Raw genomic sequence first — 22,647 nt, forward strand, 5'->3', positions numbered from 1 at the left:
TGCTTCAATGAATTTAGTGTTCACCGTATCATACAAAATCAGCGTTGGCTGTTCGGTACTGGCGATCGATGTTGCTATTGCTGAAGTAAACAACTGTGATAATTGGCCATAATGAAGCCAAAGCGGCCGATAGTTGAACCACAAAGGTAGCTGCTATGAGAAAACTGAAAGTGTTAATGGAATCATTTAAGTTGGAAGTTAGTGAAGAAAACGTATGAAAAAAAGGATTTGCATGGAAAAAAAATTAAAAGCGAATGAATGGCAAAAAATGTTCTGCTTCAATACTTACAGCGCCATATTTTTTTTACAATAGTTCAAGTTTTCACGGCAGGGGTATGCTTTAGTCGCCCTTTCACTAGCGCTAAAGGTAGTTACATAAATACATTGCCTTTAATAAGTATAGCACTAGGACTTATTCCGCAGTTTTGAGAATATATTTGTTTCCTATTTAATTTTAATGAGTTTTTTAAGAAAATATAGTTTATACGCTTACAAAAATCATATAAAAAAGTTTCAAACTTTGTGCAAAAAAAAATATATATGTATAAAATATGCATCGAAATATTACAGGTATGCATTTTTATAGCCCATTGAACTTTGGTATAATAAAGTCCAAGTCTTAATTTTTCCTGGCGAATGCGAACCGTCAAAAAATGATCAAAAATTAGCCAACTTCCACTTTATTATATGAAAATTTAATGGACTATAAAACTGCGTACCCGAATTTTTTTTTAAAGATTTTGATAAATAATATTTTTGAATAAATATAATTAGCCATAATTTCATACAAAAAAAAAATAATTGAAATTAAAAGTTAAATGAAAAAGACTTGGCAGATTATGGCGCAGAAATTCACTCTTAGGCTTACCATTGACTGCCTTCGGGTAACCGCTATTAACTCGAAACAGCTGTGGTGCCAACCCACCGAATAGAAGTCAAACTAATATAGAAAAGTAATTATTTTAGCATACAAACAATTCGATTTAAGAGAACAATTTTCGTAACGTCATCATAGATATTTTGGTGATTTTTCCGAGCAAATCCCATTAAATCATTTAATACAAGGTGGCACAAAATTAATTACCCTCCCGGAAGATTTATAATTTTTGCAAATGGCGTCGTAAGTCAATCATATTAGAGACCTGTGAACTACACAGCTATGTATTTACCAGAAAATATTATATAAACCTTCACTCCTTAGACTTCCCAAATTAAGCAACCAAGTTCTCCAGCTTTCATCGGAAGTTAAATATTCTGGAAGATATTTGAAGCCACTAATTTAAAATCGGGTAAAGAAGGCCAGAGCCTTCTATCAGGTGATTTTTTAAGAGCTATAGAAAAGTTTTTCAAAAAACACACGTAAAATTCAGAAAAATGCATGAAATTTTTATTTAAATCGATAGTACAGTCCATATAATATAATATAATGTTTGAAGATTACTTCATGCAAATGTTGACCGCGACTGCGCTTCAAATGGTCCATCCGCATAGTCCAATTTCGGCATACCCTTTCCAATGTTTCGGCCGGTATCTCACATATAAATGCTTTAATGTTGTCTTCCAATGCGTTAATTGAAGCAGGCTTGTCTGAATAGACATGAGCTTTCACATAGCCCCACAAAAAATAGTCTAAAGGCGTTATATCGCACGATCTGGGTGGCCAATTGACAGGTCCCGAACGTGAAATGAAATGTTCCCCGAACTCGCCTCTCAACAAGTCCATTGTTACGCGTGCTGTGCGGCATGTGGCACCGTTTTGCTGAAACCACATGTCATGCAAGTCAAGCTCTTGCATTTTAGGCAAAAAAAAGTTCGACATCATTTCACGGTAGCGCTCACCATTCACAGTTACGTTACGATTCGCAGCGTCTTTGAAGAAGTATGGCCCAATGATACCTCCAGCCCATAAGCCGCACCAAACTGTGACCTTTTCTGGATACATTGGTAGCTCTTGCAATTCTTCTGGCTGATCTTCACTCCAAAATCGACAATTCTGCTTATTTGCGTGCCCATTGATCCAAAAATGAGCTTCGACGCTGAACACAATTTTTCGATAAAATAGTGGATCTTAAACTTTCTTAACAGAACACGCATTTTTATAATAAAATTCAATGATTTGCAAGCGTTGTTCGTTTGTAAGTCGATTCATGGTTAAATTATAGACCAAACTGAAGATGTTTGACAGTGAAACAAAACACGAAACGTGCGTCAGCTGTTTAAACCAACTGTTTAAAAAGATAATAGCTAAAAAATCACCAGTTACTTCTGCAAATCTATGTTCGGCTAAAAATGAGGACTCAAGCCTCAGGTCTTGCTTTGAATTTACAGCGTAGTGGTTCTGCCAATTTTAACCTACGGATGTCTGGTGTGGTGGGAAGCTCTTCGGAAGGGAGGTTGCAAAGGAGTGCATGTGTTGGCATTACCGGAACATGTGGAACTTGCCCCAGTACTACCCCGAATGTCGTTTTCTACTTACGTCCCATCGACGTTTACGTTAATTCTATGCTGCTCAAAGTGCAATCCGGTTAAAGGTGATTGGCCTCTGGTGGCAATTTATCAAGGCACATAGTAGCATTTCTAGGCAGTTAACACCGTATTTCTCTGAACTTCGTACAGATCTCTCTATCCGCAAACTGGAGTTTGAGGGTCGTGACAGGACAATCTTTCCAAGTTGGCAGGATTGGAGCGAGAGGAAAATCTATACCGGTTCTGGTACCTCTGTTTTCCCCGCCGGATCCAAGATGGAATCCGCAGCAGATGTTTTCTCTAAATTAGCCAACTTATCTATTTCCTTAAAAATGCAGAATACTGCTAGTGCTTTTCAGGCGAAAATCTTTGGGATCCAGCAGGCATGCAAAATGTTTAGTAGTAGTAAATGAGATATTAACGTATTTTCCGATAGTCAAGTCACGATCAAGGCTCTAACGACGCCATGGTGCAGATCCAAATTAAAGGAGGCGATCAAATCTCTTAGGTGTGCAGGCAAAATTCCTATGATCTAGGTTCCATCCATGTATACACAGATGGCTCAAAGCTCGAGGGCAGGGTGGGCGGAGGTGTATAATCCGAGCATCTGGGGATCTCCTTCAGTTTTCGGCTTCCCGACTACTATAGTGTCTTTCAGGCTGAATTGATGGCAATAATGAAAGCCACGACAATGGTACAGTGGAATACGATACCTGGAAATGATATCTATCATACATTTTCGCTGATAGCAAGGCGGCAATAAAATCCCGCACAAAGGAGTCGATGACCTGCAAGATTGCCATGAAATGCCGCAAATCTCTTATCAAGATGGTTGAGTTATTTCACCTATAGGTAACATGGGTTCCTGGCCATTTGGACAGTGAGGATAACTACTGAGCCGATGAACTAGCGAGACTCGGCACCTAATTGACCGATGAGTACACAGACAATGACATAGGCATACCCTTACAAATATGTAAGTGACTTATCCTTAAGGAAATCGTAAGAGTACCGAACGAAAGATGGCGTAACGACCTGCAGAATCGCCCGACTCTCAGTGCTAAACTCACAGAATTTCTCATAAGCCCAAATAAACAAAGTCTTAGAATACTGACTTCAGTTATAATGGGGCAATGTCTAATAGGTAAGCACGCCCAGAGAATTGGTGTGCAAACTCATGACTTCTGCAGAAGTTGTCTAGACGAGAAAAACACCTTCTGTGTCAATGTCCTACTCTATCCAGACGTAGACTCGCCATTTTGGGTCGACAATCCTTTAATGAATTGGAAGATCTCGACTCTGTCGAAATTAAGGATCTTACAAAACTTTTGAAAAGTACACATTAGTTTTAGGAGGGATAAGGGAGTGTGTCCTACAGTGGGCAACCGCTTCTACCTAACCTAATCTAACCTAGGTTCCAGGACATAGGAACATGGAGAGAAATGAAATTGGTGATGAGCTTGCCAGGAAGAGCAATTGGTCTCAGAGATCTCCTACGTCATCCAATTTCCAAACTCGTAGCTGTGATTACCGGACATTAGACGATCGACACACACGCGGTAAAGCTAGGTTTACCATTTAACCCCGATCTCAGAAGCTGTGGAGACCTTTCAGAGAAAGAGTAATTTATATGTAAATGTCCGGGTTTGGTAGCTAGATGATTATGGTCATTGTGTGATCCTTTCTTCCTTTTTTTATTTAATAAAAAAATTATTCAAAAGCAGCAGCTTATGGTAAGACAGTCATTCTCTTCCAAATATTCACGGTTCGATAGACTTCTTAAAAAGATTGTCAGCGAAAATCAAATCGAAATATCTAATAATCTTTTGGGATACTTTTTTTCGACGGCGATCAACGGCATCTCATTTCACGTCAATCAATCCAGTGCCGCGTTCGATGGACTCGTTTCTAGTTGGGTGTAGGAATACTTATAAAGTGGCCTCAAATTGACACCCTCTACTGATCTACTAAATTCGAAATAACTTTCCATCATCGTACCGCGAATTCGTTTCCTCCTTCTCCCACAGGCATAACTACATTTAATGTGCAACAAACTCCTACACCTCCATGTAAATATGTGGCTCGTTGCACTAAATAAAGCAAATAAACGCGCAATAAACAACAAGTAACCATAAATGTCACCTGTGGGCGTTTTCAGCACAGCCAGAAGAATTCAGAGTTGTTGGCAGAAAAATAAACGCATTTTGTATATAAGCGAGCCGCACAACAATGCAGAATAGACGTGCATACATATTTACATTCCCATACGCTTGCATTCATACACACAACGGCATACATAGATATCTACATTTATATGCACGTACATATGCGAATAGACAGCCCATTGAGTTTGGGCGCATTCGTATGTACACATATGTGTGTGTGTATGTGTGCACTCACTAGTGGTTTTTTATCTGCGCGCATGCGCGCAGGTTGACTGTCTGCCTACCTTCCTGCCGGTCTTGGCATGTCGACTACTCGTCCAGCTGACAGCCTACGGTCGTTGTCGGCTGTCGGCTGTCTGCAGCCAATTTTCATTTTTGCAATCCAAACTAAAAACAAGAAAAAACAAACACAAAAACAACCAAAAGCCGCTAAGTAGAGAAGCAAAAAAACAAAAAACAAAAACAATAATAATACTTCTGCATGGGCGTCGTGGCAGTGCGCGCAAAATCAACAAAGAAGCGACCATCAAACGTCCTCGCAGGCGGCAAAAAGACTATAACACGCCAGCATTCAATCTTCAATTGCGCAGGAAAGTAAACCGTCCGGGGATCGCAGAAGCATATGGCTATGTAAACATACATACATACATATATGTACATCTGATATATGCTTACACAAAGCTAGCTATGTGTGCCTTCATATTTAATGCCTCGGCTACGCGCTGTTGGCTCATAACAACGGCCAAGAGAGGTGTTCCAGATACTCACGCGGCCGCACTCCCATCGCGTACATGCCGATATTTCCTGTTCGCAATCAGCGATGCAACTCGAAATTTCGAATGTGCCCAGATGGGTGTAAAGGTGCCTCATTGTGTTTGTTGCCAGTCGTTAACTTTGTGGTTTCGGTGAATCATCCACAGCAAATGCAAATTTTTATTGCTAAATTGTCGTAGGTACTCGCAGGCATTTTGCAAAGCGATTGCAAAAATATTTCATATGGCTGGTATGAATTTTCTGTTGTTTAGGCGATCGTTCGAGGGCGCACTGTGTGGGCATAGATAGGAAAAATTCACAAAATGAACTACACGCATGAGTCTGAGTTTGGGAGGTGGTTATGGTGATGCGGAGCATTTGATAGCATTCAAATGGTGAATATTTAAAAGAGATATGCGAGAAGTTGAATTAATTCACAAGGAGGCTTTATTGGCGCTTATTCTTCTGTCCCACAGTGGCTAAAAGACTATCAGCCCAGTGCTGCATTTCGATTGCGATCAAATTTTTTTAGCAATATTTTTTTGGTGTGAAATTTCAGCTTATAAAAGGTGTTCAATTTAGGGATAACGGATTTTAAATTGAAATAAAACAACGGAAACTCAAATTGATTGCACAATCTTTAATACTTTGAGTAGAACCATTCATGACACTTATTTTTTTAAGGATAATCCTTTTCAAATGTTGGCCGCAATTGCGCCATAATTCGGTCATCCGTGTGCACCAATTTTAAATGACTCGCTGGAGGACTTCGGTCGGTATCTCCTGAATAACTTTAGTAAAGTTGGCTTTCAATGCTTCAATCGAAGCTGGTTTATTCACAAAGCAATAAGGCTTCACATACCTTTCTTACTTATGTGTCTTCACTTGTGTGTCGGTTTTGGCCGAATCCAAAATGGCGCGCCAGCTGTTTCTGTCCTGCGTTTGTTGGTGCGGGTAGGAAGTCTCGATTGAAGTCAGGTCCTGTAGCACTTGGTCTTTCCACCGGAGATGTGGTCTTCCTCTTCCACGCCTTCCTTTTTGGGTTCTCGTGTCGTCAATTCGCCTTGCGGGTGACATGGCCAAGTTAGCGTAACCGCTGTATTTTTACAAGCTTCACTATGACCATGTCCCTATATAGTTCAAACAACTCGCTGTTCTACCGTACGTGGTAATCCTCACTAACACGGAGGCGGCCAAAGGTCTTACGAAGAATTTTTCTCTGGAACGCTTCCAAAACTTTTTTATCCGCTGTTGACAACGGCCATATATTAGGATAGGAATGATGAGCGTTTTGTAGAGTGCCAGTTTAGGCCTTCGAGGGAGAGCTCTACTTCTCAGTTGCCTACTGAGTCCAAAGTAACACCTGTTGGCAAGAGTTTTTCCACGCTTGGGAGTCTAGGAAATGCAAAGCAAAGTGCATGATTACATTTAATATGGCAAATGTCACAATCGATTTTTGTCCCTTTCGCGTTTTAAATTGGCACACTGCCTTCACGCGGCATCCCCTGGAAAAGCTACGGACATCAATCCGTAGTGAACTAATGTGTGCAGCGAGCCTTCAAGCTTTAAGGGTTTTGCGTCGGGTTTGGGGCCCACCACTTAAAAAGTCACTCCAAATAAGCCTCAGACTTTATATACCCGTACAAATAAACGTCCGAAGGTGTGATATGACACGATTCTGGTGGCCAATCCACTGATCCGAGACGAGAGATAAATTGCTCACCGAAACGACCACGGAGTAAATCCATTGTTTCCCAGGCTGTATGGCAAGTAGCACCGTCGTGTGTGTGGAGATCACAGGCTTCAATTTCCGACATCAAAAAGTCATGTTTCATAACTCGATAGTGTTCGCCATTCACTTTTACCTTGGCGCCAGCCTCGTCGTTGAAGACATATGGACCGATAATTCCTCAAGCCCATAGGCCGCACCAAACGGTTGTTTTCAAAGGATGTAATGGCTCTTCTTGCATGGCTTCGGGTTGCTCATCAGCTCAAATACGGAAATTTTGCTTCTTGACGTAGCCATTAAGCCAAAAATGGGCCGCATCGCTGAACAAAATTCGTGTTCCAAAATGCGGATCTTCGACTTTTCCAGAGCGTGGTTTTTCGTAGTACAATTGTACGATTTGTAAGCGTTGTTGAGGAGTAAGCCTTTTCAAGCAGATATCAAGGCCTTAGACTCCAACTCCATTTCATCCAAGCTAGTCTTACAGTGTAGAGAGGAACTAGAATTACTTAGTAATCGGCTTGAAATTACTCAAATATGGGTTCCCGGTCATAGGAATATACGGGGTAATGAGATAGTGGCTGAGCTAGCAAGAAAAGGTTCGACACTAGAAATAGCAGAGGCAATGGCAGTCTCCACCCCACTCAACACAATAAAAGCATCCATTGCTACAAACTACTATGCTTTAGTCGAAAGAAGGTCGAAGCGATTGACTACATGTATTACAACAAAAAACACATGACCTTCGTATAAAATCCAAAGGACGAATGATCTGTTAGGATGCTCTCGGCCAAACATCTCATGCATCACTGCAACCCTTACAGGCCGTTGGAAAGTAGGGGATGATGCAGCTAGACTCAACCTAGCCTTCAATTCTATCTGCAAGCGGAAGGGGCAAAGGAAAGTCTTTTCCACTACTTATGTGAATGTCCACGGCTAGCTAGGGCACGACTCCGCTCCTTCGGTAAGCCTTTCTTGCAGCAAATGAATGAGATCTCAAACATCGAGATAAAGAATTTGCTGCTATACTTATAACTATATATATACTCTGTGGGCAAAAAGTAAGGTGAATTTATTTGTCAAACTTCGCGGTATTAAAATTTCGCTCTAGTTATTTTTTTCATGAGTTGGCAGCACTGTTAGTAACATCTGGGCCAACTTTCATGTGAATGTCATTATCAGTAATACATATATTTACGCTTGTGTTTACCAAACGACCAAGAGTGCATTTTTCGATTTTTACAATGTCTGATTTGATTGAGCAGAGAAGTGCCATCAAATTTTGCTTGCGGAATGAAATTTCGGCTGCGGAAACGTTTACCATGTTGCAGAAGGCATTTGGTGATTCGACCATGTCGCAGAAAAATGTTAATAAGTGGTACAAAGACTTCAAAGAGGGTCGAGAACGTGTTGATGACTTGGAGCGCTCCGGACGACCATCGACGTCAACAGATGACCAACATGTCAATCGTCGGTTGACTGTTAGAGACCTTACTGATATGATCGAAATATCAGAAGGATCTGTAAAAACCATTTTAAAAGACCATTTGGGCCTACGAAAAGTCAAATCTCGTTTGGTACCGAAAACTCTCAATTTCTTGGAAAAAAGTCGTCGCGTTGATGTGTGTGAAACAATGCTTTCAGACTATCAGGACAAGCTCAAATGCATCATTACGGGAGATGAGACTTGGATTTATGCTTACGACCCTGAAACAACCGACCAATCAAGCGAATATCGTGCTAAAGGCGAGGCCAGACCGAAAAGAGCACGTCAAAGTCGTTCAAAAATAAAGATCATGATGACAGTTTTTTCGATTTTCGAGGTGTGGTGCACTATGAATTCCTTCCACCTGGCCAAACTGTTAACAAGGAATATTATTTGAGCGTTATGCGTCGTTTACGTGAAGCGATTCGTCTAAAAAGACCAGAAATATGGGACAACAACTCTTGGTTTTTGCATCACGATAATGCACCGTCTCACACTGCACTCGTTCTTCGTGACCATTTCGCCTAAAATTCCACGCATATCGTTCCGCAACCACCGTATTCGCCTGATTTGGCTCCGTGTGACTTCTGGCTATTCCCAAAACTCAAGAGACCACTCCGGGGAACGCGTTTCGAGTCGATGGAGGAGATAAAACCTGAATCGAAGAAGGTGCTAATGGCTATACCGGAAATGGACTATTTGTCATGTTTCGGGGGTTGGAAAAATCGTTGGCATAAGTGTATTTCATCGAGAGGGGATTATTTTGAAGGGGATTAAATTGATTTACAAGAATAAATACAGATTTTTCATTTTACAACCAAACCTTACCTTTGGGCCACAGTATATATGTACAGGGTTGGCCATATTAAACTGACCCATTGAGTAACCCTATAACTTTTTACTGTAATTTGAAATCTAAGGTTTACGTCAACAAGCCAAAGACACTAGGCGCACTTAAGGCCAATATCCGACGGGAAATAGCCGCCATATCGGCCGAGACGCTGGCCAAAACTATGGAAAACGCCGAAAAACGGGCACATTACGCTATATGAGCTAAGGGCGACCACTTGCGCGATATCATATTCAAAAAGTGATGTAAACGAATCTCCTTGAACTAAATTAAATGTTTTTCACAATGAAACACAAAAAAATGTTTCTTTTTCCATATTTTTTTAATAATCACATGGGTCAGTTTAATATGGCCAACCCTGTATATATTGGCGCGTACACCCTTTTTGGGTGTTTGGCCGAGCTCTTCCTCCTCTTTCTAGTGTGCGTCTTGATGTTGTTCCACAAATGGAGGGACCTTCAGTTTTAAGCCGACTCCGAACGGCAGATATTTTTATGAGGAGCTTTTTCATGGCAGAAATACACTCCGGCCGCCGCTGCTATACTTGGGCCTCACTAAATGGATCTGACTTAGAACAAAAAAACATCATCACACGAGTACAGTGGTAGAAAAATGGTGCTAGTCTCTAATTAGGATTATTTCAGTGAAAATACTCAACAACAACAACAACAAGTATTTCCAAGATGAATGTCAATGAATGCTGACAAAAATTATGTATTTAGTTTGACAGTAGTCACGCGTGATTTGTCAAAAACCTCCTATTGTAAAAGTAGCTAAAATCGTATCCCCCTTTACTTACTATGATACTAATAGTAAATTTTGTAAAAAAAAACCATATAATTCGCATACATACCATACACCCATACATACCTGCATTTTTTCTAACCATAGATACATTACAACGGCTACCTGTCGCATTGCATTTGCTGACGACTGCCGATTGTGCGGCTGAAATTTTTGTCCATACATAATTGACATGGCCATAACAATAAACCACAAACAGAACAGTCCGATACTTATGTGCATACGTATGTAAATAAAACAAAAACATTTAACATTTACAAAAAAAGAAAAGAAAAAAACAAAAACAATGACAATAACATTGTTGATAGTAACAAAGCCTGGCGCTGCAACCGGAAATTAAACGCACTCAAACGTTTCAAAAATTGTTGTTGAAAACCCCAGCTAACGCACAAATGAAACAGGTGGCCGAAGAGAGGGAAGCATGGCAGACTTTTTAGTGTAAATGAGAATTATATGCAAGCACCGTGACAATCGTCGACAGCTATTGAGTCGATGCGCTGGGCGGACGGATGCACGGATGGACGTACGGTTGGCTGGCCCGAGCTGAGAGGAATTTCAATACAAAATATTTTTATGTGCGATAAAATTTAAAGCCTTGAAGAGCCGATGCATGAAGTTACAGCGCAATAGGCAAGTAGCAAGTGGCAACTGGTGTATGCTCGCCACTACTACTAACTAATTGAATGAGGAAGTGGTAAATTATAAATTTCAGTTTTTAGGAAAAACATTTACATACATACTTGCCTATACACACATACATACATCATTTATAAACAAATTTTGATTGTGGCGTTGCTGCGTTACTTATTTGTCCGCTCAAATTTGTTGCGCACTGGTAAAATAAGCGTCGTAAATGATTTAATTATTTCGTTGCAGTTTAGCATAAACTTCATAGATTTCATGGATTTCCATGCGGTGTTTGTATGTGCGTATGGATGTGCAGCTATGTGCATGTAAGGTGAGTGGATGCACTCTGTCGGAACCATGCGCTGCCATTTAAGTCAGTCAGTTACGCTCTGATTTATGTGTAATATTTTTCCTGTCAAAACAGAAAAATGCTTGGCAACAAAAAAAAAAAGAAATCCAAACCAAAAGCATTACTAACAATACAGTAGCTGTAAAATGGTTATGTTGTATGCCGGCTTTGTTGCATTTCATGTATTTGAAGTATTGAATTGCATATGAAACGGAAGCGTACTTCTTCAGCGGAAATTCAAATACTAATTTGGTGGGTGTTCAGTACTGCATGCCAAATAAATACTAAGGTGTAAAACTTTAAAAGTTCTATGTATTTCTCTCTTCCTTTTTCAGTTCCCGGTAGTGAATACAAATGGCCCGTGTTGCGTCTTTACTTTGCGCGGCAGCATGACACTCCTCGTCGTAGCAATTGTTTTTTCGAGCTCGTCGAAATCCGATTTCTTCTTCGGCGGCGGAACGAAAAACGTTGCTCCATTGCGCGTGCATGCCGCATTGTTGGGCCATACTCTCCGAGAGCAGGTGTGAGAGTCGAGTGGCGAATCTTCAGGCTGTCTGTTAGAATTGCAGCTTTCCGATGTCGAACAATCTTTGCGTAGTTAGATGTGTGTTTTTTGCTGCACCGAGATAATGACCCGATTTGATATTGGATCCCCGGATTATATTGTACGTACATCTAAAATACTAGAAGCGTGTTTTCCAAATATCCATCTTGGTCGATCTGGTTTCGCCTTTTTCGAACCGGAGACAGCCCCGTAGCTTGGTGTATTTTTTTTGTGCTGGAATCTGGTGCTGCAGCTGCTACCAGCTCCGACGAAGTTGTTCAGCCTCTGTCCGTTACCAGATGTTTGGTGGTGCAGGCTGAATTTTCCGACCGTGGGATCAAATATTCCCTCCTTGCTTATCGTGGCAATAAAGTTGTCAGGCATGATTTTTATGTCGTGGCGGGCTCAAAACTCATAGGAACGTCATAGGCCCTAATAAAAGCAATCAGAGATATTAAAAAATATAGCTTTGATGTGGATTATCGTCAGACGCTCGTCCACTGGAGTGAGTGAAAGTACTTGAGGACGAAGTCTCGTTATAAATCTAACACCGAATTTGCGCTCCTTTACATGATAGCTGTAGTAGATATCGAAGACATCGACCAGCCATGCAGAAGTACCTTCCTCATTAAGGAGCGGACATTTCAGGTGCATGCCCTTAAATCGTAGTCCTTAGTTAATTCGCAGTGATCGTCATCAGATGCACAGTTCTCATCCGAGGCTCTGTTTTCTTTTTCATTGAGGGAAGATTGTTACGTGCGCGTCCGAAACCCTCCGCACAACCAAGTATTCTAGGCTGCTTCGCCTTCTCACATTGGCTCGCTCTCGAACGGATATTCGGAAGCTTCCCAGAGCATACTTGGACGGAGTCAGTAGTCAATTTATATTATAATACAAAAAAATATAATTCCTTTTTAAAGAATTGTCACAAAATTTATGTTTATTATATTTCGCTCCTCTTCTTGATAAATTTTTTTTCGCAATATTCTTTTTCAATTTTTTAAAAATGTGTATATAATTTTGTTTAAAAAAAAAATCAATAATTTCAGGCTTTTCAAAATCTATGCTTCCAAAAAACAATGTCTTACACGGATGCAATTTTTTTGCGAAAACATTAATGTAAATAATTTAATTTTCTTTAAAAAATTACTTAAATTTTTTATATAATTTTTAAATCTATGCTTCAGAAAGATTTCTTCATTGATACAATTTTTTGCACAGTGGTCAATTTATATGATATGAAAATATATAATTTTATTAAAAAAAGTGTAAAACTTCTTCTTAGCTTTTGGAAATTTATGCGTAAAAAAGTTCTTACACTGATGAAATTTTTAGCAAAAAAGTGAATTTTTATAGTTTAAAGATATATACAAAATTGGTTTTTAAAAAAATTGTCAAAAATTTTAATTTTATATAAGGTGGCGCAAAAGTAACCTTGCGATGTTTTTTGGCTGTAATTTAAAAAAAAAAAAAATGAAAAACTTTGATTCTTGTGGATTATTTTTATTTGGTCTCTTAATTTTTTTTACATCAAGTCGAGAATATGATGTTATGTAAATGGCCGCCGCCACAGTTGATTGCCATTTGGCCAAAACTTCCGGCGATGGGTCCTCACATCCTTGACGGATATTGTCTTTAAGAGCTGCAAGAGTCTGAGGCTTGTTGACATAAACCCGCGACTTCAAAAAGCCCCACAAAAAGAAGTCTGGAGAGGTCAAATCAGGCGATCTTGCTGGCCAGTGCAAATCGCCAAAACGGGAGATTAGGCGCCCGGGAAATGCATCCTTCAGCATATCGGTTGTGGCACGTGCAGTGTGCGCCGTTGCACCATCCTGTTGGAACCACATGTTTTCCAATCCCCATTCATCAAGTTGCGGCAAAAAGAACTCGTTGATCAGTGCTCTGTAGCGCTCACCATTCACAGTAACCCTTTGGCCCGCGACGTCTTCGAAGAAAAAAGGTCCGATGACTCCTCCAGCGAAAACAGCACACCATACAGTGACTTTGAGCGGGTGTAATGGCTCTTCGTGGGTTACACGCGGATTTTCAGTGCCCCAGAAGCGTAAATTTTGCTTATTTACGTACCCGCTAAGATGGAAATGGGCCTCATCACTCATGATTATTTTTGATGAAAAATCATCTTCCTCTTGGTGGTGATTAAGGATGGCTTGAGCGTATGTTAGACGCGATTGGCGGTCAGCAGCTAACAGCTGATGCACCGTCTGGACTTTACGTCTTACGGAAACATCTTCAAATCATGTACCAAAATTCGCTGTAAAGACCGTCGACTGATACCCATTTGCGTGGCACGTCGTCTGGTCGATTTCGACGGCGCTTCCATGACATCCTCGGCTACAGCAGCAATATTCTCTGCAGAACGGCTATTCCGGGGTCTGCCACAGCAGCATCTCGTGTTGTGCCAGTCTCTTCGAGGCTAGCGGCTAAACGTCGCAGTGTTTCACCAGTAGGCGTTGGACGGCGAGGAAAACTGCGACGAAATTCACGTTGTGCCAAAGTCACCGACCGATTATTGGTCAAATAAATAGTCAGCAATATTCCGCGTTCTGGAGCAGTGTAGCGTAACATTGTTTATTAACGTGTATTTCGCATGTGTTTACTACACAAATGTCAAAACAGAACTGACATTAGGGGCCAATCGTAAAATTTATAGCATTTTCTGATAGGAGGATTACTTTAGCGCCACCTGTTATATTGTTTCTTTCATTCATCTAATTTTAGCGCTAAAAAAACACTTTTTTTTAATTTTTTACAGAAATATGGCTTAAGATACTTTAATAAAATCAGTTGCATGTTATTGTACATCTTTTCAATAAGTTTTTAAAAAAAATGACGTAATGCTCCCCCCCTACATTAATAAAATTTTTTTTTTTTCATTTTTGTAGTTTTGGTGGCAAAAAAACGTAAAACGAGCATTTTTGCCGAAAAATTTCGCCATATTTGTAAGTGAAAAACAACCTTAAAAAAAAAAAATAAAAAAAACAGTGTAGGGGGGAGGTATTTTTGATTTAGAAAACGTGTACCAAATTTGAAAAGAATCGGTTGAATAGTTTCGGAGTTGTGATTGGCACCGACTTTTAAGAAGTCGTTTCGGGAAAAACGCGTTTGAAAAAATGACTCTGAAAAATTATCGATGCTCCGCATTCGAGGTAGAGTGAGAGTTCTGCTCCGATCCACTTAAAATTTTGACACAACATTCTTGAAATGATTTACTATAAGATGAGTGAAGAAAAAAAATTTCGATTTTGTGACCCTACCCTTTGATTTGGAGATTTGACGGAGCTCTTCCTCCCATTTTTGGTGTGCGTCTTAATGTTTTCCCACAAATGGAGGTACCTACAATGTTAAGCCGCCTCCGGACGGCAAATAGTTTACTAAGAGAAGCTTTTTGATGGCAGGAAAGCCCCCTTTACTTTATGATTTAATTGATAAAATTTGGATATTTGATATTAGATGAAAAATGTCTTACACTAAGTTCTTCGATCTAATTAAAATTCTGTACATACAAATAGACGCCACTTCTCAAACTATTTGATATTAAGCTTATCTCCGAAAAAAGATATCCACGTCAAACGTGTTGAGAAATACAACCGTTGCCGCATTGTTTTTATGCAGTGAAATGTCTAAATGCAGCACTTACGAAAATTACTCCATTTTATACTACTATTTTGCTCATTTGGTATTCTTTCCCTTTTTTTCGCATATAAATATGCAAAGATATTGTGACATTTTAAAGCGGCAAAGCGAAAAAAAAAAATTGCCAAAAGAAATCATTCACGGTGCGTTTGCTGTTGCCACAGTCACTCTATAGTTGCTATTTTTCTGTGGCGAAACTGCGCAAATTAAGGTTTTGGGTATGCGCTGTGACGGTTGTGGCGTCGGCGGCATCATTATCATATCGCAACGATGCCATCTGTTGGTTGCGGAGTATCGTTGATTTCGTTTTTTTTTCGTAGTGGCATGCAGCACCATTAAAAATCTCGGAACTATTGCCACACATTTAAAGTCAGTCAACAGTCAACACACCTTCATTGCACTTACACAAACAAGCTTTGAGCAAGGCAAGCGAGCAGGCGGCAGGCGACAGACAACAGCAGAGTGGTTGGTAGGCAAGCAGAGAGACAGCGAAATAAAGCTGATGGTGATGCTTCGCAAACGGTGCTTTTGCTCAGTTGATGTGCCTTAATTCCAGCGCATTCGGTGTTCAGAGACTTGACGTTCTTTTCGTTTTGCTTTTTATGCGATGATAATTTTTGTTGTATGTAGTTACAAAAATTTATTTGGTGTTCTCTTTTCTCCAGCGAATACTCGCTTGCCTTGCGGTTTTAATTTGCTTTGCAAAGGCGTTGTAACACCCACACGCGCTCAGCGAAAACCCAACTTGATATGCAGGCTTGTTAAGCATACAGCTTTACATATATAAATATATTAAACTATATATTGTATGTATATAAATGTGTACACACATATATGCGCTTAAGCACAAATAAATATATATACTTTCGTATGAATTAATGTGAGTACATATTTGAATGCATTTGGTTACTAGCAAATTAAGAGTCATTATTGAAACCGATTACCAATGGTGATTTTATAGAAAAAGTAAACGTAGAAGAAGGAAGTGTGTTACTTATTTACAGCTGTAGTATCAAGAAGAGAAGCAGGTTTTATTCTTAAGTCTATGGTTTTTTGGTTTTGTTTTTGCAAATTTCCAAATTGCACAGCCTTCAATTGTATGGGAGAAATTATATCGCACACAACAAAATTAGTGCAGATCTCTCTATGTTTCCAAGTAGGTAAGATTAGAATGAGGAAAAAATCTGTACCGATGATGGTACCTCTGTCTTCACTGACAGTTCCAAGATGGAATCCGGAGTCGGAGCAATTTATCTATTTCCTTAAGGGGGTCCCCTTGATGGTGGTCTAGAAATTTCAAAAAATCCAGTTTTTGTTTTTTCGATATTTCGAAAGTATAGTATCTTAAGAATATACTGTGAAATTTTCGTGCGGAAATTCCCAATATTATAAAGGGTTTTCCAATAACAGGTGTTATTTTGAATAGCCCGCTATTTCGGTAGATGTCACTTTTGAAGCTGTCATTTTTTGATATTTGACAAGTAGAAACTACGCCATCAATAAAAATGGAATGATACACGCTTAAACAACACATTGAAATTATTAAAATTCACTGTAAAAATGGTGAAAATCTGCCAGAGACGGCTCGTAAAACTCGAACATTTTTGGGTCATCGAGAAGCACCTTGTCGGACCGCAATACAGAAATTAGCGGAAAAATTCAAGTTGTTGGGACAAGTTAGTGATGTAAAGAACAAAACCCGTGCACGTCGCTGAAGAACAGTTGAAAATATTGCTGTTGTAACCGAAAGTGTCGCGGCCGCCGTAGCCGAATGGGTTGGTGCGTGACTACCATTCGCAATTCACAGAGAGAACGTCGGTTCGAATCTCGGTGAAACACCAAAATTAAGAAAAACATTTTTCTAATAGCGGTCGCCCCTCGGCAGGCAATGGCAAACCTCCGAGTGTATTTCTGCGATGAAAAAGCCCCTCATAAAATATCTGCAGTTCGGAGTCGGCTTGAAACCTTAGGTCCCTCCATTTGTGGAACAACATCAAGACGCACAGCACAAATAGGAGGAGGAGCTCGGGCAGACACCCAAAAAGGGTGTACGCGCCAATTATGTATATATATAATCGAAAGTGTTGAAGACACCCAGGTTTGTCCATTCCTCGTCGTTCTTTGGAATTAGGCATTCCACAAACGTCATTAAGCCGTATTTTGCATAAAGATTTGGGTCTTAAAGCTTATAAAGTCCAGTTAACACAAGAACTCAAGCTGACCGATCATCAACAAAGTCGTGTATTTGCTGATGGGGTCGTTGAAATGCATGAAAATGATCCGGAATTCCATCGAAAAATCATCTTGAGTGATGAGGCCCATTTCCACTTCGGTGGCTTCGTCAACAAGCAACATTGTTGGATCTGGGGCTCAGAAAATCCAAGAGTTATTGTTGAAAAGCCTCTCTATCCTCAACGTGTGACTTTTTGGTGCGGTTTATGGCACGGTGGAGTCATTGCGCCTTAGTTTTTCGAAAATGAAGCTGGAGCAACAGTTACGGTGAATAGATTGCGCTATCGAGCGATGATTAACGATTTTTTATGGTCGGAATTGGATGGTATTGAACTGGACAGCGATTATTTGCAACAAGATGGCGCTACGTGCCACACAAGCAACGAAACCATTGTTCTTTTACGGGAATATACCTCTCATAACACCTCTTATTGGAAAACCCTTTATTTGCGTTTTCGCTAAGACGCAGCATTTACAAAAAACAAAAAACTCCACACGCACAAAACATGAGTCGGAAAATAAAATATTAGTATAATTTATTGTCTTTATTACAGTGACAGCTGCAACAGCAACAGATACGCAGCATTAAAATATGTAAGCAAACAGTTCTCAATTTCAACTACGTAAAATAAATATCAATTGAACGGCAGTCAACATAAAAACTCTAGATCTCACAATTAATTTTACTCTTTTGGGTGGTAAAAAAAAATCAACTGCATGCACATAATTCATTAGCTGTTTCATTTTTTTATTTTTTCCTTTATTATACGTATGGGTTCGTATACAAATACTTTGAGTTGAAGCATTAAACATTACAGAGGCGAATGAAAAAAATTATAACTGCCGATGAACTGACCATATTTGACCAGCTATGCGAATGTTCGCAGTTGTACTTAACTAACAGTGGCACTTCGCCAGTCGCCACTCGAGTGCGCTACTACGTCCACAAGTATTGGCCAACAATAAAAGAAACAACTGTTGCGATTGTTGTTTTTCCCGAAATGGTGAAAATCTCTAAAAATCAATGCGCATTTTTCAAATTCATTTGATGTTGTGAAAATTGCTTTGTGTGCATGTGTGTGAAATGTTTTAATCATTGAATTGCAATTGCCGTTGTTTGTCTTTGGAATCGAAAAAAAATTATCCAGAGAAAATGTCATGTACCAAAATATTTGTGAAATTCCAAGAAATAAATGTAAATTCATATTTATATGTATGGAAGGCTATTTCCCACGACTGTTAAAGCTAGAGTTACTAAACGAGCAGTCGGCCAATGGAATGCTCTGAGTAATTTCAAGAAAATTTCATACATTTACGCCTTTTGAAATTTAAATTTACTGCAAGTCACTCTCTCTCTCTGGTGAACTCCTGTAAGGAGGAACTCAAACGTCTCGAACGTGCAGGAAACATTTCCCTTATCTGGGTTCCTGGGCACAGGAATATAGAGGGAAATGGAATTGCCCATGAGCTTGCTATGAAGGGGTCGACAGAACCGGTTTCAACTATCCCCTTCTCAGACATCGATGTCCCCTCGACCGTTGTTAAAGGGAAACTACACAATTTCTTTCTAAAAACAGCGCAAGACAGATGGAGATCTGTCTCATCGTGTACTATTTCGAAAACACTATGGCCTCAAAACGATATAAACAGAACGCTTAAGGTGATGGGAATCCCCCGCCATTCAATTTTGAATTTCATTGCGGTGTTCACTGATCACTGGGTGATCGGTACTCATGCGGAGAAGCTTAAAATTCCGTACAACCCCTATTGCAGAAGCTGTGGGGATCCTGCAGAGAAAGAGACTGTTGAACACTTTCTCTGCAAATATCCGGCTCTGACGGCTAGGCGCTTGAAATTCCTTAGCATGCCCTTTGGGGATGACTTGAAGAAATTCTCCAGCCTAGATCCCTTTTCTCTCCTCCACTACATCAACAGCACTGGATGGCTGTAGACGGTTTTCTCTTCCCTACATTTTTTTTCACAAGTAGTGGTCCACATTATGGTATCAAAACGGCACGTAAGTGCTACTTGAAGTGTGTCTGGAGTACTCTTGCGATCTAACCTACTTACCTAAGTTACTCAGTAAAAAGTAAAGCGTTAAGCAGCAGATTACTCCGGTTTTGGTACCTAAGCACAAGGGTTAGGTAGGGCGCGAGCTAGCTGCCGAACTTGTAAGATGAGATATAAGATGCCTTAGAAAACTTATTGAGTACGAACTGCTTCCTGGCTTGGCTACAATATCAAACACTCATAGGTTTATTAGTCCAACTGTTGTAAACAAATCTTTACAATTTAATTGCTCTCTCCATTCTTTCGTGTGCTATTTTGAAAACCCTTTGTCTCCAGTACAATAGATACAAGACGCAGGGAGTTCTGCAGACTCCACGCCATTCAATTTCAAAAACTTGTAAATGCGCTTGCCGGTCAAGCCCACTTGGCCGATCGGCACACACGCAGAAAAACTAGATTTACCATTTAACCCAATATAACACATGGTTTACTTCTTATTATACGCAAGTCTAAAATTTTTAGAAAAATCAACGACAATGTCCAAAATACTTGGATAACTTGACACGGAAACGCTCAATTTTCTCACCTAATATCAAAAAATAATCTAATGCGATTGCAGGCTCCAGCCATATTGATTAATTTGCAGAAGCGAGAGGTGCTGCATTCGAGAGAAAAGTCTTCATGCTAAACAGCTAGCGGTCGTTGGCACTTCTTCTATAGCAGTAACTGTTATTATTTTATAGCCGCAATTTTTATCTTTCTATTATATTTTTATCTTTCTATTAAAATGAAAATTATAAAACTTTTACACTTTTACTACAGAAACAAAATCGCTTAAAACCCAACCAACCAATTTGGATCTACTGAAATGGAAAATCCGTACTAAAATACCTTTTAGTGCTTACTAAGTGAAAGGAAAGTACGGATTTCGCTTATAAACATTGCGATAATGAAATCGTTCATAATTATATTCATGTCGATAATGTCAGCTCCGCAGTAAAAGTTGAACTCTTATTGTTTTTATTTATTATAAATTTAGCAATAAGCCATAAGTAGTATGAAAAATCGCAGACGAACTGGAAAATTAGAGTCAAGCAACAACAAATCACGAAAACAAAAGCTATGAAAAAATACCCATGGCTATAGAGCAGACTGCCAACCGGCAGCAGCTGCCATCATTGCTTTGTGGCCTTAGCAAATTTTCACTCAACTCAATAATTTCACTACGTACGCTACAAAAACAATAACAAGTCAAACTTTGTATGTGAATAAATAAAGAAAATCAGCGCAAATATTGAGAGTATGAGCAAAGAAAAAATATATGTAAGCAAAACAGAGCACCAAACAATAAAATCATTTTTTGTTGTTGTTTTTTAGATGCTTTCATTCAACGAACACAATACTCGCAGCGTCAAGAGCGCATGAAGTGAGGATTTGTTGCAGTAGTGAGCGTGTGGAACAATGGACAGTGGCAGATTGCGTCGTGCGGACATCAGTGCTATAAATTCATTCATGAAATGCTGCTTTTATTATGCACGTACTCGTGTGTGTGTGTGTGTGTGTGTGTAGGTATGTAACCATTACTTCAGAATTGAATTTGCTGCTCTCCAGCTCTGCTATTTGCTTTTGGTATTCTTTCGCTTGCCCTTTCTTTCCATTGTCGGTTTGTGAAATAATAATTGAATTTTAAATGCTTTGTCATTTGTGTAGGTAAAATGAAATTTGGTGCGGAGCAGGGCTGTTGTAGTGTAGTGCTGTGCAAAATGTTTCGCTATTGACGTAGGGACAGGATATGTCGCCGACGACGCTAAAGATCACACAGAGCAAATATATTGAAATGCTACGTGTTTGTTTATGCAAAACCCACACATACATACAAGTGCATGCAAGTATTTCTTTCTTTCTGGGGATATTCATGTCGATCGCCTTTGTTCTGTGCTGCGTAAAGACGGAAACGGATATACATATGTGCATATGTATGTATGTATAGGTGTCCACGTAAAGTAAAAAAATATTTGAATTTAAAAGAAAACTGCCAGCATATAATTGGGACGATAACTGCCCTGCGATTGCGATTTATCTTAGATCTGTAGTTCCTGTCCATTGATAAGGAGGGCAAAGTCAGCTAAAAGCATTAAGTGTGAATAAGAATTTTCAGAACACAGAAAGAGAAATGCCTATTCTAGAGTTTTTTTAATCACATAGAAATGCCCTTCAGTGATAAGAGTCTTGGCAAATGAATAAATTTATGTTCACGGATGACTCCATGGATACCCATCAGACTCAAGTTCAGCACTGACCACTGTAATGTCATCCAAGCAGAGGTAGCGGCAATTGAAGAAGCAGCTGATTGGCCGCTCACTTATGTACCATATTAACTCTAACAGAGCCTTGGGCTCGATGATGGTGCACTCGAAGCTGTTTGGGGAATCCGTGACTTCACTTTCGATCGCATCCGAATTCGATTCCGAGGATTGGTCGTTCTCCACCTGGAGTGGTGGGCTTTGCGTCAACTCAGTGAGCGCTGGACAAGTACACAAAACTGTAAGGTCGCGAGGCGCTCGAGGAATCTTCTGAGGTTAACAAAACCCCACTCTATACACTCTAGAATTTCGTGGGTGCTTTTTTTTTTTTTGCCGGGACAACTATCAAGTGCAGCACTCAAACATTAATTAGGTCCATTGTACTACACTTGGATTCCCTTTTAATTTTCGTTAAATTTACCCGATCTCCGAAGAAATCGGAGTAGATCTTGTGGTGCCAAGGAGCCAAAATGGTCGCTTCTTAACACAGACCAAAGAACACACGCCAAAGACCTCAAACCTGATTCGAGCGAAAGCGGGGCAGACGCACAGGAAATGGTCCGCCGTCTCATCCTCCTCTTCACAAGCTGGGTGGAGTACACTGTCTGATATGCCCACCATTTCCATGTGCTTCGCCCACAGAAAGTGGCCCGTCATTAGTCCAACCAGTCGCCTGCA

The 22,647-nt window shown here is 39.9% G+C and overlaps 1 protein-coding gene across 1 annotated transcript in view; it reads right to left on the reverse strand.

The window, feature by feature from the left end:
- LOC129243384 (uncharacterized) overlaps nt 1-22,647 on the reverse strand; it is a 99,703-nt gene that overhangs the window by 52,960 nt on the left and 24,096 nt on the right. The gene's annotated exons all lie outside the window — the stretch shown is intronic.

The sequence above is a fragment of the Anastrepha obliqua genome, chromosome 4 (genome assembly GCF_027943255.1).
Source record: "Anastrepha obliqua isolate idAnaObli1 chromosome 4, idAnaObli1_1.0, whole genome shotgun sequence".
NCBI lineage: Eukaryota > Metazoa > Arthropoda > Insecta > Diptera > Tephritidae > Anastrepha > Anastrepha obliqua.